The following is a 15,702-nucleotide window of genomic DNA, read 5'->3' as shown; positions in this document are numbered from 1 at the left end:
ATGCATTAGAGACAGGACTCAACAAAAGAAGAGGAGAAGACAATTCTTAGCCACGATGAATTTTTAAAGATAAATTAATACAATACTTCGTGCCATGACTCAATAACGATGGCGCATAAGCACGAAAATCATGGCCCAGGCGAAATATTTTTAGAAGACGATTCTGAGAGGCAACATCAGTATAAATAAAGAACTAAACAGGTTCCCTGCTAACGACACCAATGCAGATTATAAAGGAGAGTTAGAGGAACAATCTAGTTTCCTTCATACTAGATCAGGTATGAAATTCGAAACCCTTAGATTTTAATGAAGTTAGCCCCCCATAATCATCTCTACAACATGCACCTAAATTGGAACTTAAAACTTTGCCATCACATTTGAAATATGCCTATTAGGTAGTGATGAAACTTTACCAGTAATAATTTCTCTCAATCTAACCTCCGAATAGAGAATAGTTTGTTAAATGTTTTGTCACATCACAAAAAGGCTCTCGGATGGACAATGATAGACTTGAAGGGAATCAGTCCTACCATATGCATGCACAAGATCAATTTAGAAGATAGCCATATTACTTCGGTGGAACCACAAAGAAGACTCAATCCGATCATGAAGAAGATAGTCATGAAGGAATCATAAAATGGCTGGATGTGGGAGTGATTTATCCTATATCTATAGTTCATGGGAGTCTGGTGTAATGCGTGCCTAAGAAAGGTGGTGTAATCGTGGTCAAAATGAAATGATGAGCTTTTAACTACTAGAACAGTCACAGGCTGGAAAATATGTATGGACTATAGGAAGCTAAATAAAGCCATAAAGAAAGACCATTTTCCCTTTATTTGACCAAATACTCGATAGGCTAGCAGGAAAAACTTTTTATTGCTTCCTTGATGGATATTCAGGATATAATCAAATAGCCATAGCGCTAGAGGATCAAGAGAAATTACTTTCACATGTCCACATGGTACCTATGCATTTAGACAAATGTCATTCGGGCTGTGTAAAGCCCCAGCTACCATCCAAAGATGCATGATGGCCATTTTTTCAGTTATGGTAAAGAGTGCATGGAAATATTTACGGATGAATTCTCCGTCTCAGGCGAAAATTTCAGCCGATGTCTCAGCATTTATCTAAAGTACTGAAACGATGTGAAGAAGCCAACCTAGTTCTAAATTGGGAGAAATACAATTTTATGGTAATCGAGGGAATAGTGTTGGGTCACAAAATTTCTTGTCAATGCATTGAAGTCGATAGAGCCAAGGTGGAAGTAATCGTAACCTACCTCACCCACCACCGTGAGAGGTGTATGCAGTTTCCTTGGACATACAGGCTTCTACAGGCGGTTCATAAAGATTTTTCTCAAATCTAAAAACCCTTGTGTATTTTACTTCAACAAAATCAACCATTTATATTTAATGATGATTATTTGAATGCTTTTACAGATTTGAAGAAAAAACTTTCAGCAGCACCAATCGTTGTTCCACCTTACTGGAATGAACCTTTCGAGCTCATGTGCGATGCTAGTGATTACGCAGTTGGAACAGTACTAGGGCAATGAAAAAGTAAACTCTTTTATGTCATCTACTATGCTAGTTGTACTCTTAATGATGCACAAATAAACTATACTACCACTGAAAAATAACTTCTTGCAGTAGTATTTGCATTCGATAAGTTTTGGCCATATCTCATAGGCATTAAAGTAATTGTGCATACAGATCACTTAGTCATTAAATATTTGATCAATAAAAAAGACGCAAAGCCTAGACTAATCATTTGGATATTATTACTACAAGATTTCTATTTAGAGGTCAAGGATAGAAGGGGTACGTAAAATCAAGTAGCAGATCATTTGTCTAAACTAGATAACAAAATTAATTGTCATGACATGACAGAGATTCAAGAGGATTTTCCCTGATGAGAAAATTTTATTTGTCACGGATGTGTCGTGGTACGCTGACAAAGTCAATTTTCTTGTTAGTGGTATTGTGCCTCCAGATTTATCTAGCCAATGCCGAAAAAAGTTTCGACATGATGTGTGACATTACTACTGGGATGAACCATTCCTATTCAAGTAATATGGAGACTAAATAATCAGGAGATGTGTTTCAGAAGAAGAGCAAAAAGAAATTCTACTTCAATGTCACTCATCATTGTATGGAGGACATTTTGGTGGGATAAGAACATCAACAAATGTTCTTCAATTCGGTTTCTATTGGCCAACCTTGTTCAAAGATGCACACAAATTCTATAAGTCATGTGATAGATGTGACCGAATAGGGAACATATCAAAAAGACATGAGATTCCATGGCAAAACATTCTGGAGGTTAAACTCTTCGACGTATGGGGGATAGATTTCATGGGACCCTTTCCCACATCTTTTGGAGAACTGTACATTCTCTTGGCAGTAGATTATGTGTCCAAATAGGTGGAAGCCATCACAACACCTAAAAATGATTCAAAGACCATGCTAAAGTTTTTACACAAGAACATATTCACACGTTTTGGAACACCGAGAGCTATCATTAGTGATGAAGGCACACATTTTGACAATAAATTAATTGCCAAGGCACTGAAACGATATGGAGTGCGACATCGGATAACTATGGTGTATCACCCCCAGACTAAAAGACAAGTCGAAGTCTCTAATCAGGAAATCAAACAGAACATTGAGAAAGTGGTCAACCCAAGTCGAAAGGACTGGTCGCCAAAGCTAGATGAAGCACTATGGGCCTATCACATAGTATTTAAGACATCGCTAGGAATGTCCCCGTTCAAACTTGTCTACGTAAGGAATGTCGTTTTCCTGTGGAACTTTAACATAAATCTTGCTAGGCCATCAAGAAATTAAACATGGATGCTCAGCTTGCTAGAGAAAGAAGACTCTTGGGATTGAACGAAATGGATGAATTCAGAGCCAATACTTACAAAAATGCCCGCCTATACAAATAAAAAAAATGACATGACAGAAAATATTACCTATGCAATTTATTCTGGACAACAAATACTGCTCTATAATTCACGACTCAAATTATTCCCATGCAAGTTAAAATCAAGATGGTCAGGACCGTTAATCGTACATCAATTCCATGACAATAAAGCAAAAAAAAATTAAGAACCGAGATGATGGATCCATTTTCAAAGTGAACGGGAATAGACTAAAGGAATACAAAAGAGAACCAGTCATGCGCGACAAATCGACATCAACAGCACATGATGCCCAATATTTTGCCTTACTCGCCTGAACAAAATTCGTTGCCTAGGCAACGAGAATCTAAATTTTATACATAAATAAATTAAGTTATTTTATGCACTATTTATTTGTTTTACTTTATTTCTATTTTCTTTATTGTAGACATGCAAAGTACATGTGGCAGCACGGGGTGAGAACTTACGCACGAAAGGAAAAGCAACCCTAGGTCAAAGAAAATTTTGGGCGGAAATTGTATAGAGGGAAATTATCTTTTCCCCACTTTACGTCTAATAAAATATTGAGCATTCAATGCAAAATCTTTTCCCCTCTCATTTTGACTAAATTACCCCGAAGAAACCACCAATTACTTTTCCAGAAAAACTAACTTCCATCCTTTCTTCCTCATCGTGCATCACTTTCTCACCTTCAAAAAGAAATTCTTCTCTTCAACAAATCTCCCCCATTACTGTCGTGAAAAACCTTGTACCAACAAGTATCATAGCCAGATCAAAGAAAAACCCAACCCCACCAACCTTTGAGCATTTTCAAACAACCAAAGCTGAGGCACTATTTAAGAACCTCTAAAAATGACAAGTATATTTGAAAGATGGCTTCGTTTTTCCAACAAAAAATGAAGAACCATTCAGACCAAAAGTAATGGATGTGGTTCGAAAACACAAATGGGATAAGTTTGTTCGTCACCCTAAAGTCATAGCCTCGTCGATGGTCAGAGAGTTTTACGCTTATCTAGAAGACCCATCCCAACACACCGTTTATATCAGAGGGAAACTCCTTCAATTTTCTCCTTCAGCACTCAACATATATTTCAAGTTGAGGAAAGTGGAGGATCAACATAATATTTGTGGCTAAAGCAGACCAAGAGACTTATAGTGGAGTACTCGAAAACCTTTGTTTCAGGTGGTCTAAATTCGAGGGAAATACGCCAACAAGGAAACAGGTCGATCGTCGAGCCCTTAAGCTGGTGATAAAGTTGTGGAATCACTTTCTCAAGGGTAAACTGATGACAACTTCTCACAACACAACCGTGCTAGTGAAAAGACTGATGTTATTACACTCGATAATCTACGGGAGAGCAATCACTGTTGGAGAACTCATCTTCGAGCAAATCCATGAATGTGCCAAAAGAAATTGAGGTAATCTCTTATTTCCTAACATGGTAACTGCTCTCTGTAGGAAAAAGAAGGTCCCCAAGGAACCATTTGAGGATTTCATCAAACCATATTAGGGAATTACCAAGAAGAAAGTGTCAGAGTTAATGAGCTTTGATGACAATGCCCCGCCTGAAGGTTTGGAGAGAGGATCAAAATCTGTTATCGCGACAAGAATGACAGCAGTAGTCACGTACACATGAGAAACTCGTGAGAAGATCGAGTATTTGGAGAATCATATGGATATCTTCTTTGGGTACGTCAATGCATGGGATTCATAACACAACGTCTTTTTCAAGGAGTTGCTCCCGATCACAAACGAAAATCTTCCACCTTTCCCTGAGGTCATTCTGAAACACACTGCTAGAGACAGTACCTTCTATGCCTCGACACATAATGTCTCCCCTCCCCAGAGGATCCCACAGATGTTCCCCCTAGTCAGTCACGTCTCGCTCGTACCAGAGGAAGATCAAGGTGACATAGATGAATTCCTCATATCCTCCTCCTTCTCTACTTTTGAAAGCACTTAGGAGATTCCACCCAACTTCTTTGCCGATGAAGACTTCACTCTAGTCCCGACTCAACCCAAGCAAACACCAGTACAATCCCCATCCATGAAGCAACGCGAGTTCCTAAAATAGCTCAAAGCCAAGCTCCAGATCTTGCACAACCCACTCCAGCTGAAGACCAACAAACACCAGCACGAGCCCGGAGCACCAAGTGAAGCATCAAGGGAACGGTGGGACCTTTCCTTCAGCCATCCCCCTCAACGATAGCAGCAGTAGATTCGAGATCAAAAAGTCCTCCTCCTCCAAAATGACGCAGAACGTGTGCGCCCAGTCAAACCACACCACCATAGTAAGATCGCATCTTAGTTTTTTCCTTTTAGCATTTACAAATAGATACATGTAATTTATTTTTTCATGGATTGAGGACAATGCATCCCTCAAGTTTGGGGGAGGTATTGTAACACACTTTGTTAAAAAGCAATTGATGATAGCTGGCTAAAAATTTTGGTTGTCATGACATAAGAATGTTAAGCCTATTGTTTGGAATGGATTAGGGATGCCCAATGATGAATGTATAATTTGATTGCCTAGACCATAATTATCTTAAAGACTGTCGAATGAAGAGAACCATCCCTATGCCTGATTCTTTAAAAATTATAAACATGATTGTAAGTTGTCTCTGCTTAAGGTAATTAGTAAAATTTTTAGGAAAGAACTCTGCTTGCTGAGACATCAAAAATTTTAAGGTAAGGTCAAACTCTCTAGTATTTAAAACTTGAAAAATAAAAGGGACACTCCTCTATCTAATGGCATAATCAATAAACTCCATAAAAACTAAGAGTTGCTAAGTCATATGAGTGAATGAAAGTAGTCACAGGATGACTATACCCGACTAGCATGGTGGTGGAAGTTATGCTTCCTTTCACCTAGAGTGTGGGAGGGCAGGTGTGATGAGTTGACTCCAAAAAATAGTTGATAAATAACTAGGAGTGGAAACTAAGCCTAACAAATAATTTGACGCCTTGACAAACTAGAAGCACCTACTTGAAGTTTTCTAACTACTTTAATGCATAGACTGATTATAATCACGTACACACAATAGCAAGGGATCCTGGCAAGGGATGGTAATTGACTGATATGACAGTTGAACATGTTGAGGCCAAACTTTTGATGAGGGTTGAAATTTCAAAACACATGATTTGCCTAATACTACTTTTCCATGACAATTTTAATTTTTTTAGCTACTGTCCATTGCTTGAGGATAAGCAATAGCTTAAGTTTGGGGGTGTGATAACTCTATAAAAATACTCTATTTCTAGTTTTTTTACTTAAGTTATTACTCATCTAAACAAAGTATGCACATCATATTAGTTGTATTTAGTTGCATTTAGGGTATATTTATTTGTGGTGGATAAGTTTTGCTTCAGCAAGATTTATTTGGTTTGACTGATGCTGCTGAGGAAAAAAGGGTCTATGTGGATTGTGTATGTGCATGAAATTTACTTAGGAAAAATATTTCAGTCGCAACAACGTAATTTGGAAGGGCCAATGGAATAGAGAAGTAAAAGAAAATGAGGAGAAGATTTATCTCACCAAGGCAAGGTTTATCTTTAAATTCTGAAGTGTATATGACGAAATCACCTATGTCACATGCCAGCTGTACGACTTCCCTTACGTGCAAGCAAGCCCTCAAGATTCTGACAAAAACCAGTCGTCTTTCCTTTTTTAGCCTGGACAAGACAATAATGGGTATCTAGGGAATCTTCACTTATGTGAAACCCTAGGAGATTTCCCTTTATAAATACCCAGCCATAGCCGTCAACGAGGAAAAAAGGATGTTAGAAGAGCTTTACTTGAATTGTGAGCGAGCAACTGCAGTGCTTTCCCACCGTTTACCAACCGACCTTCCTTGGTGTCAGCCATAGCCAGACTGTAGCAGAGCGGCGGTCAGGTCTCGAGAGAGGCTGACCACCAGGGCAGGCGCGGTGTTGATTAGAATTGTCATGACAGAGCCCCCGGTTTTAGGAGTTATTCTTCCTTGTTCTTAATTTTTTACGTATTTGGGGTTGTATTAAAACGATGATACTTGGTTGACTTTTGATAACACCATGAACTGTCTTACTTGCTGTTAATCTTTGTATTGCCTAAACAATTATTTTCTGCTTTATGAATGATGAATTATGATTTTTCTCATGACTGTTTTGTTCATTGTTTGAATATTTTGCCTTGACACTGTAAGAGCTTCGAGAGATTACCTTGGGTCTAGGTGAAACACGTCTTGACATTGTAAAAGCGTCGAGATATTGCCTTTTATCTAGATATTGATTCTTAGATTTGAGAGAATTAAGATAGATCTACATGAACAATAAAATGGATCTGGGATGGTGATGTTCTAACTTGTCTACCTTAGAGATAAGGAGAGGGTTTTAATCGAAAAAAGGGATAGACGCTAGAGTAGGATATACAACGATTATAGTTTCAGCTGAGAGGTATTGCTACAATAACAGTCTGATAAACAAAGGGTTGTAGTTGACGTTGAGTAGTATCGCTATAACAACCGTCTAAGAATACTTAGTAATCCTGTCAGGCAGCTTAAGCATGTCATAATAATTAATTATGGACTTAGAATAATTGCTTTTCAATACAAAAGATTAGCATGATTGCTCTGTGAAAAGTCTGAATATGTTGGGTTGTTTTGAATATATTTGAATCAACGTTTGTCTTTGCTTTATTTTAATTCGATAGTTTTGCATATTTATTTTGTCTCGACCAAACTTTTCTACAACATTATTTTACAATATTTCCTTGTTTTGTTTTATTACTAATAGTTTTATAGTTTGACAAGATTGTAGGAATTAGCTTGTGACAACTAGTTCTGGTTGTGGTGAAGCTTAAAATTATTTGACCAATCCCTGAGGACACATAACTCACTTACCCTATATTACTTGATTCGATTGTTTATACTTGCACATAATGGCTTGCCTTAGCATATACCTTTACAAGTGATCAATAACTTTATTGGAAGCTTGTGTACTATAATGTTGATATCCAACCCTGTCATGTCCTGATATGACCAAGCAAATACATCTTTGAATAAATGCAGAAGGTCTATGAGATCTTGTCTTATTTTTAAGAGAGCGAAATACCAATCTTAGCCTCCTTTTATCATTATCTGTCCCCAAATTCATTATCTCGTTCTTCTCTTAATGGACCAAAATATGCTTATTTTCCTTCTCAATCAATATTACAAGTTCATGGCTCAACTCACATTCCATATAATCCTTATAGCCATTAGATTCCTCTAAACACATGTCATTTTCAAAACTAACCTTTGGTTCATAAACATCATTACTTGAACAGTTGATATATGGAGACCTACAAAGGGAAGTGAACATACTTCAGGATAGAGACAAGGATTTCTATATTTATTGAAAGAACGACTATAATACAATAATAAAGAATTAAAGAAAATGTTTCTCATGAAGGGAATGAAGAAAATACATCATTTCATTGAAAATAAAGATTAATAAATGTTTGCCCTTATAAAAGACCCCTATTACTTTCAAGCATAAGTAATAAGCTTGTTATCATGCATTACTATGAAATTTGTTAGTAAAATATAGGAAGTTCATCAATAGTGTAGTTCTTCATAGAGTGCCCAGGATGATATGGACGAATAGCTACCAATGAGCACTCCCTAGTAAAATCATCTGTAATGGCGTTGACTCTCAAATTTTCCATCAAGGTTTTGACCTCTGTAGCTTCCTCATCAACCCATAATTGTTCCAGTATGCCCAAGACAAAACCTCTAGATGAAAACGTCTTAGTAATGGGCAGTATGACCATAGATCCTAGGTAATGTCCTCTCCTTGTGCTCTGACCTTTCATTTTTCCCTGAGCTTTTATGCATCCCTGACCTTGTCGTAGTAGGTGGGCCTATATACAATCCCAAAATAATTTATTTTGGGTGTGAGGGCTAAACCACTAGTAAATCCTTGCAATCTCTTGCCCAAACCTTTCCCAGCTTTGGCTCGTCGAGATATAGTCTTCTTTAGTTGTATCTTGGTGTTTCTTGAAAGTTGGGGAGAGGGAATTCTTTTTCCTTTAGGGATGAAAGTGGCATTGACAAACTCTAAAGACTAAAATGATGACTCCAGTGCATTCTCATCTGCCTCTATATATGGTGCATCACCAATGATAGAAGCAATGATATCTTCTTTTGCCTTGATGGTCACTAGAGTCCCATCAGTGACATATCGAAGCTTTTGATAGAGACAGGAGGGAACTGCCCCAGTCATATGGATCCATGGCCTTCCCAGCAAAAAACTATAATTTGGATGGATAACCATGACTACAAACTCTGCCTCAAACATTACAGGACCAACCTTAAGAGGTATTATTATTTTTCCCATGATTTTTCGTTCAGTGCCATCAAAAGCTCGCACAATGTTGTCATAAACCCTAATTTATTAGGTATCCACTAGGATCTATTCAGTGTGGTATATGGCATGACGTTTAAGGCTAATCCATTGTCAATTAATACTCTTGACAGGATAACCCCTTTCCAATGGCAGTGAGATGTAATACCTTGCATATGCTTTTACCTTCCTCAGGCATCTCGCCATCATAAAAGTAGATGAAGTTCTCTACGTTGATATGGTTTACTATCCTGTCTACAAGTTCCACTGGTATATCTTTCCCTATAAAGGTCTTATTCAAAATTATTATCAGTGTGTTTCGATGTACCTCATAATGCAGAAAGAGAGATAACATCAAAATATGTGCATGAGTTTTATGGAGTTACTCTATAATATTGTACTCGTTGTGCTTTAAAAATTTTAAGAACTCTTGAGCTTCCTCAATCTTGACAGGTTAATTCATCTTGACTTCATGCTCACTGATTACAAAAGCTCTTGCCTTTTCAACTCTTCCAGGAGCGTACCATCTTCCACTCCTAATGAAACCTCTAACTTCATCAATTTCTTCCTCTTTATTCTTGGGAGTGTTGATCTGGCATGCATAGTTCCAAGTGACACTTTTGTTTCTTTTGTAGACAAATGGCTCGGTGCCTTTATCACCACCTTTGGAATTATATTTCCCTTGCTAACCTAATAGCTTGATCTTGATATAACTAGAATTAGTTTCTTCATTCTTTCCTTAGTCTTTTTTGAACTTTCTTAATATGCATAAACATCTCCTTCATTCTTTATTGAGACTTCTTCAAATAATTGTATTTCTTTCTTGTCAATAATTCCTGGACTATTTGTTTGAATTCTTGATAGTCTTGGATCTGATTACCATCCTCACAATGGTATTCACAAAAACTCCCTGTCTTTTTCTCTGTTTACGTCTTTTTTTAACTCAATAGTCCTCTCGCAATCATTTGCTCACACACTCATCCCAATAGTGTTTTTATTTCCTCGATCTTTCTTTTAATTCTTTAGCTTTCCTTTATAGCATTGACTCCTTGATTTCAATGGTTCAAATGTGGATTTACAACAATGTATGATGCCTCTACTTTGTTAGACGACACTATTTTCCTTTTCATTAAATCTTCTACTACCCTTTTGAAGGTAAAACATTTTTCGATTGTATGATCTAGGATATTAGCAAGATACTAACAAGTCTCATTCTCATTGTACCACTTGGGAAAATGTGGTTCAATTGGGTTTATATACTTCGATGACACTATATGTTCCTTGAACAACCATTGGAAAAAGTTCATTGTACGTCATCGAAATAGATGTGAACAACATCCTTTCAGTATTGCTCTCACGCTTCACTACTCCTTGAGATACGAAATTTTCAGTTTTTGGCTTGCTCATAGAGAAGTTTACATTGTTCACTTCTCCTTCTTTCTTTTGGAAAATGGGTTTCTTTGTTGAGTTTTGGCCACCAACAATTTGACCCTTCTTCATTAACCTCTCGATCATTTCCCCACACATCACTATGTTATATAAACTCTTTGTACCCACCCCGAGCATATGGTCTATGTAAGGGGATTTTAACTTATTAATGAACATATTTATGAACTCCCTTTCAACCAATAGGGGTGTACTTGGGCAGCAACATCCCTTCAACTCTGCGCATACTGTCGAAAGCTTTCATTGTGTTTCATCTCCATATTCTGGAGACTAATCCTATCAGGCATTATGTCAGTGACGTGCTGATTTTGTTCCTTGAAAACATTTGCCAAATCCTTCAAGACCCTATCTTGGCACAAGTCAATTGATTGTATTATCTCATAACTAATCCTGTCAGGCTTGAAATGAATTAGGAGTCTATCGTCCCTAACTAAAACCAGTCATTATTCTACAGAACATTGTCAAATATGCAGTGGGGCAAGTCTTACCCTCATATTTTTTAAACTCAGGTATTTTGAAAATTAGGGGTAGGATTAGATCGGGCACCAGACTTAGTTCTACTAGCATTCATTTCATCCTTGGATCTTTGTCCTCCCATTATTTTGAAGAAGTCTTTGCACCAGTCTTTCATATGCACCTCAGCCTTGGCTCTCTTAATATCCTCAAGATCCATCACAGTGTATTCATTCAAATTAGTTTGAGGATTTGTAATGGCCACTTAAGCTTTGGTGGCTGAGGATCCTACGAGATACCCAGTAAGCTTCTCAGGTGAGATGACCTACTTCGGAGTAGATTCCAATGTTTTATACTCAGAAGCCTCAAACAATGTAATATGTGATTCTTTTCCTTCTTCAACATGTAGTCCAGATAAAATTACAACGATATCATTCACCATGCTAGTTTGGTTTTACAGGATGCGATCTATGGTTGATCTCAACGACTGTTCCATTTTCGTTTCCTATTCTTGTTGATTCTTCATTAAGTTCTCATGTATTTCTTTTTTTAGTTGTTTGAATTTAATGTCCACGGTTTTGGTTTGAGTGTTGTGAGGGTTTAGAGTTTTACCTACAAGTATCTTCTGCCACTCAATCCTCTATGAATTAATTTTATTATCTCTTTAGATATGAATGCATATTATTTGTGATACAATAACAATAAAACAATGAAATGAATGCTTATGAGAAAATAATAAATAGTGCAAATAAAAGGCATTAATCACAAGAGTGAACATCATAAAACAACTTTCATTGGATGAAAAGTCTCACTCATTACAAAGTCGTTCGATTATAGATAGGGTCTAGCCCTCAAACTTAGCTCTACAATTTCATTCATGATTGAAGTGATCTCCTACCTATAATCGGAGATGGGACTAGTGTGAAATTGAATGATTCGGCCTTGTTGGGCAATTTCCTTGTATGGCGAGCCACTTCATCCATTTGTGATATGGCTTCACCCATCATGTGCTCTCTCTCTCAAACAAAAGTGTGGTAGTATTCATATGTGTCCTTCCATCTACCATTGGTACGGTTGACCTCTTTTTCCAGATTACTAATTCAAACCCGACACTGTTAAAGCTCACATTTTAGTTCTTTGACTTGTTCTCGTAGAGCCTTGTTTTCTTCAAGAGAGACTCTTATGTCCATCGATGCAAGTGGAACTTGTACTTGAAGTAGAGATAGTTACAGATATAAGATGTGGTTCTTAAGTTCATCATTCTTGGTTTGAGATTTGTTTAGCTCCTCTTTAAACCTTATATACAATTTGGCCATCTCCCCAGTAAGCTCATCCACTCGTTGACTTTTCGTTGAAAACCTTTGTATTCATGACCCAATCTCTGCCTTCTTTCCTTCAAGGACAAGATTCCAACCTTGTCTTTCAGACCACAGTTCATCTTTTTATTTTTGCTCTCTTTTCTCATTGAGCTCTTGGATTCTTTTCTCTCTAGTTTCGAACTCTTCAAGTACGCTATTCATTTCGGTCTCCAACCCTTGGACTCAGTATTACTCATCTTCTAACTCTTTCAAACTATTTTCTTTTTCTTTCTTAAACTTTTGGGCTTCACGGTTTTCAATCTTGAACTACTTTAATAACTATCTTTTGTTATCTTCTAACCCCTCTATCTTTGTCTTCTCAACTTCTAACCTTTGCAACTCCTAACTCTCTAGACCATTATTGCGATGTTTTACCTAATCCAACTCCCCTTCTTGCTCATTGCAGCTTTTGATACTCCTATTTTAGATCATCTAACTCAGCTTCTACCACCTCTTTTCTTTTTCTCTTCATCTCAAATTGTTTAGAATTTAAGTCAGTATCAAGGGTTAACATGAAATACTCTCTTCCTATTTCTTTCATTCTCTTCGTATCTTTTGCTTTTTCCACCTCAAATTATTTTCTCTGGATTTCCAAGTTTGAAGGAATTTTCCTGAATTACTCTTCCATCGATATCGATCCTTCTCTAGAAGCTAAGGGAATCTTATCATTTACCCTTTTAATTCTTCATGATTCATATTCTAGGGTTATCAAGACTTATCTTCAATCACCTTCGTTATATATGTAACCCTCTATGAATCAGCTATGTCCTTGACCCTCTTCTTATAGTTGATCTATTTGTAATCAAATTCAACATTATCAAGTCCATAGGTCACTGTTACGAACTTTCGAGCACCATATTGTACCAATACTAACGAAATAGCATATCTAACTCTTACCCACAATCCTAGAAACGTGATCTAATCGGAGTCTCCATATTTATACAGGATTTTAGTATGCATTAGCCATGAGGTTCGCCATGCTATATCCTGATCTCAAAGGTTTTTGAAGAAATTAATCCACTGGTCTTTGTGTAACGTCTCAGGCCAATCCTTCGTAAGGTACTCTACAATAGGTGAGTAGTCCTTTAAGAAGCGATTATAGTTAACCTTTTCTTTATTCCATAAATGACTCATGATCCACATGGTGAGCAGTTGAGCACACCCCATGAAGCGACCTCCTACTAGCCTTATATAATGTTTAGAGATCTAAACGTCTCAGTCAGGATTGAAGGTATTGGATTCAATTCTCTCTTCAACTTTTCAAATATATCAACCACGACTAACTTAATGAGTCCTAGAAACTTAGAAAAGATCACCAAGCCATAGATACCTAGAGCAAAGACATCTCTCCTCACATTTCCGTCCATGTGTATCTTTTTTAAGTGGAACCACGGAACACCTTTACTTCCCTTTTTCGTTGTAGGCGATCAGTTACCCACTTGTCACTTGTTCCTGGGATTTTTTAAAGTTTTGCTTTGAAGAATGGTCATTTCGTTGTCCTGGAATAGATTTTATCTACTTTAACATTTGGTAAGTTCAATAAAAAGTGGCATTCTTCCAACGCTGGAGTCATGTCCCCACGGATGAACGTAAAGCAACTATAGGCAGGGTTCTAGAATTGTATCATGCTTCAAATCAAGATCGGGTCTACTGCGACATACATCAGATGAAATATATCTTTATAAACCTATTGAAATATTTGCCTATCACTAAAGCTCCAACTCTCCCAAATCTTTTTCAGACCTTGAAGCTCTTTTTGTTTGATGGTAGTGGGTGTGTAATTGGATAGCTTTGACACATACTGCTCTAGTAGATTGTCCCCTTGTTATTTTTCCTTTGCTTTAGACCAATCACACATCTAGAGGATTCTCTTCTTTTTTTAGGAAACTTTTCTCCATCATGAAAGTCTTACAATATGATGAACACTTACGGATCAATCACCCTTTTTCTAATGCTATATACATGTAGTATAAAGAAAAAAGATAAAACAAAACAAAACAAGCAAATCAGTTAGTCAAGATAAATACATGAAATTAACAAAAGGAAGAAAAAGTAAACAAATTAGTCCTACTCCCATGCAATCTACCCAAACAAGATTTATTAAACATGGGTCCTATCCAAACATGCTTTCTACCCCCATGCATTTATTTCGCAATTAAAACCTAACCATATACTTTTTGAGTTCACATTTTTTTATTCGAAAATAATAAATCTATTCTAAAACTTTAAAGTAAAGAGAAAAGATTAGAGTAAGTTCCTCCTTTGTGTACACCTATTTCGGTATCGATTGACGGACAAAGGTTCGACATGACTCTACCTAAGGTGACTATTCTATGGTTCACTACATGCATGGTTTCGACTCTAACAGGGAAATGATACTCGAATTGTCCTTGTTGTCGGTGCCCCCTTGGGCTGCCAAACCCTCAATCCTAACCCATTATAGGTACAAATGGATCGAGTTCAATTCAAGGGGATACACGTCTTTATACCCATACGAGGAATAAATCCCTATTAAGGTATAAGGCATGTATACCCCAGAGGTTATTTGCTAAGGCTCATACGAAGAATAAATTCTTACGAGAGCAATGCATTCACCCCTACTTACTTGGCACGGAGCTCGGGTATGTCATAATAAAAATTCAACAAATGAATCATAAACTAACTAAAGACTCCGACTTGTAATTTTCACCACTACAACAATGTATAAGAGATTGACGGCTTGACTCTCTAAAGTGTTCCCCAATGAAGTCGCCAAGATGTCGTAACATCCTTTTTACTTTAGGTTTTTAATTTTAAAAGAAAATTCAATTACAACTTATTTTGAAAATATTCATTTTAGATTAATTCAACTAATTTGATTAAGTTGCTTTAGAGTCGACATCGACCTTTAGGTTAAGTAGGTTGAATACCTAAAAACATCTTTTAAGTTAATTTAAGAAAAAAAACATTTAAAAGACCAAAAAAAAATTGGTCTTCATTTACCAAAAATTCATTTCAAAGAGTTTGGGAGTCGATTGCCCTTGGGGAAGAATAAACACCACCACAGCGCCCAAAACTGGTACCTAGTCGCTTATACATTGTTGTGCTAGTGGATACTATAAATTCAAATAGAAAATTAAGTTACGATCCATTTATTGAAAATTGATTGATTTTCATCAAAT

The sequence above is a fragment of the Hibiscus syriacus genome, unplaced genomic scaffold (assembly GCF_006381635.1).
Source record: "Hibiscus syriacus cultivar Baekdansim isolate YM2019G1 unplaced genomic scaffold, ASM638163v2 tig00111745_pilon, whole genome shotgun sequence".
In the NCBI taxonomy this organism is placed as follows: domain Eukaryota; kingdom Viridiplantae; phylum Streptophyta; class Magnoliopsida; order Malvales; family Malvaceae; genus Hibiscus; species Hibiscus syriacus.
The sequence above is the reverse complement of the archived record's forward strand: the minus strand, read 5'-3'. Positions refer to the sequence as shown.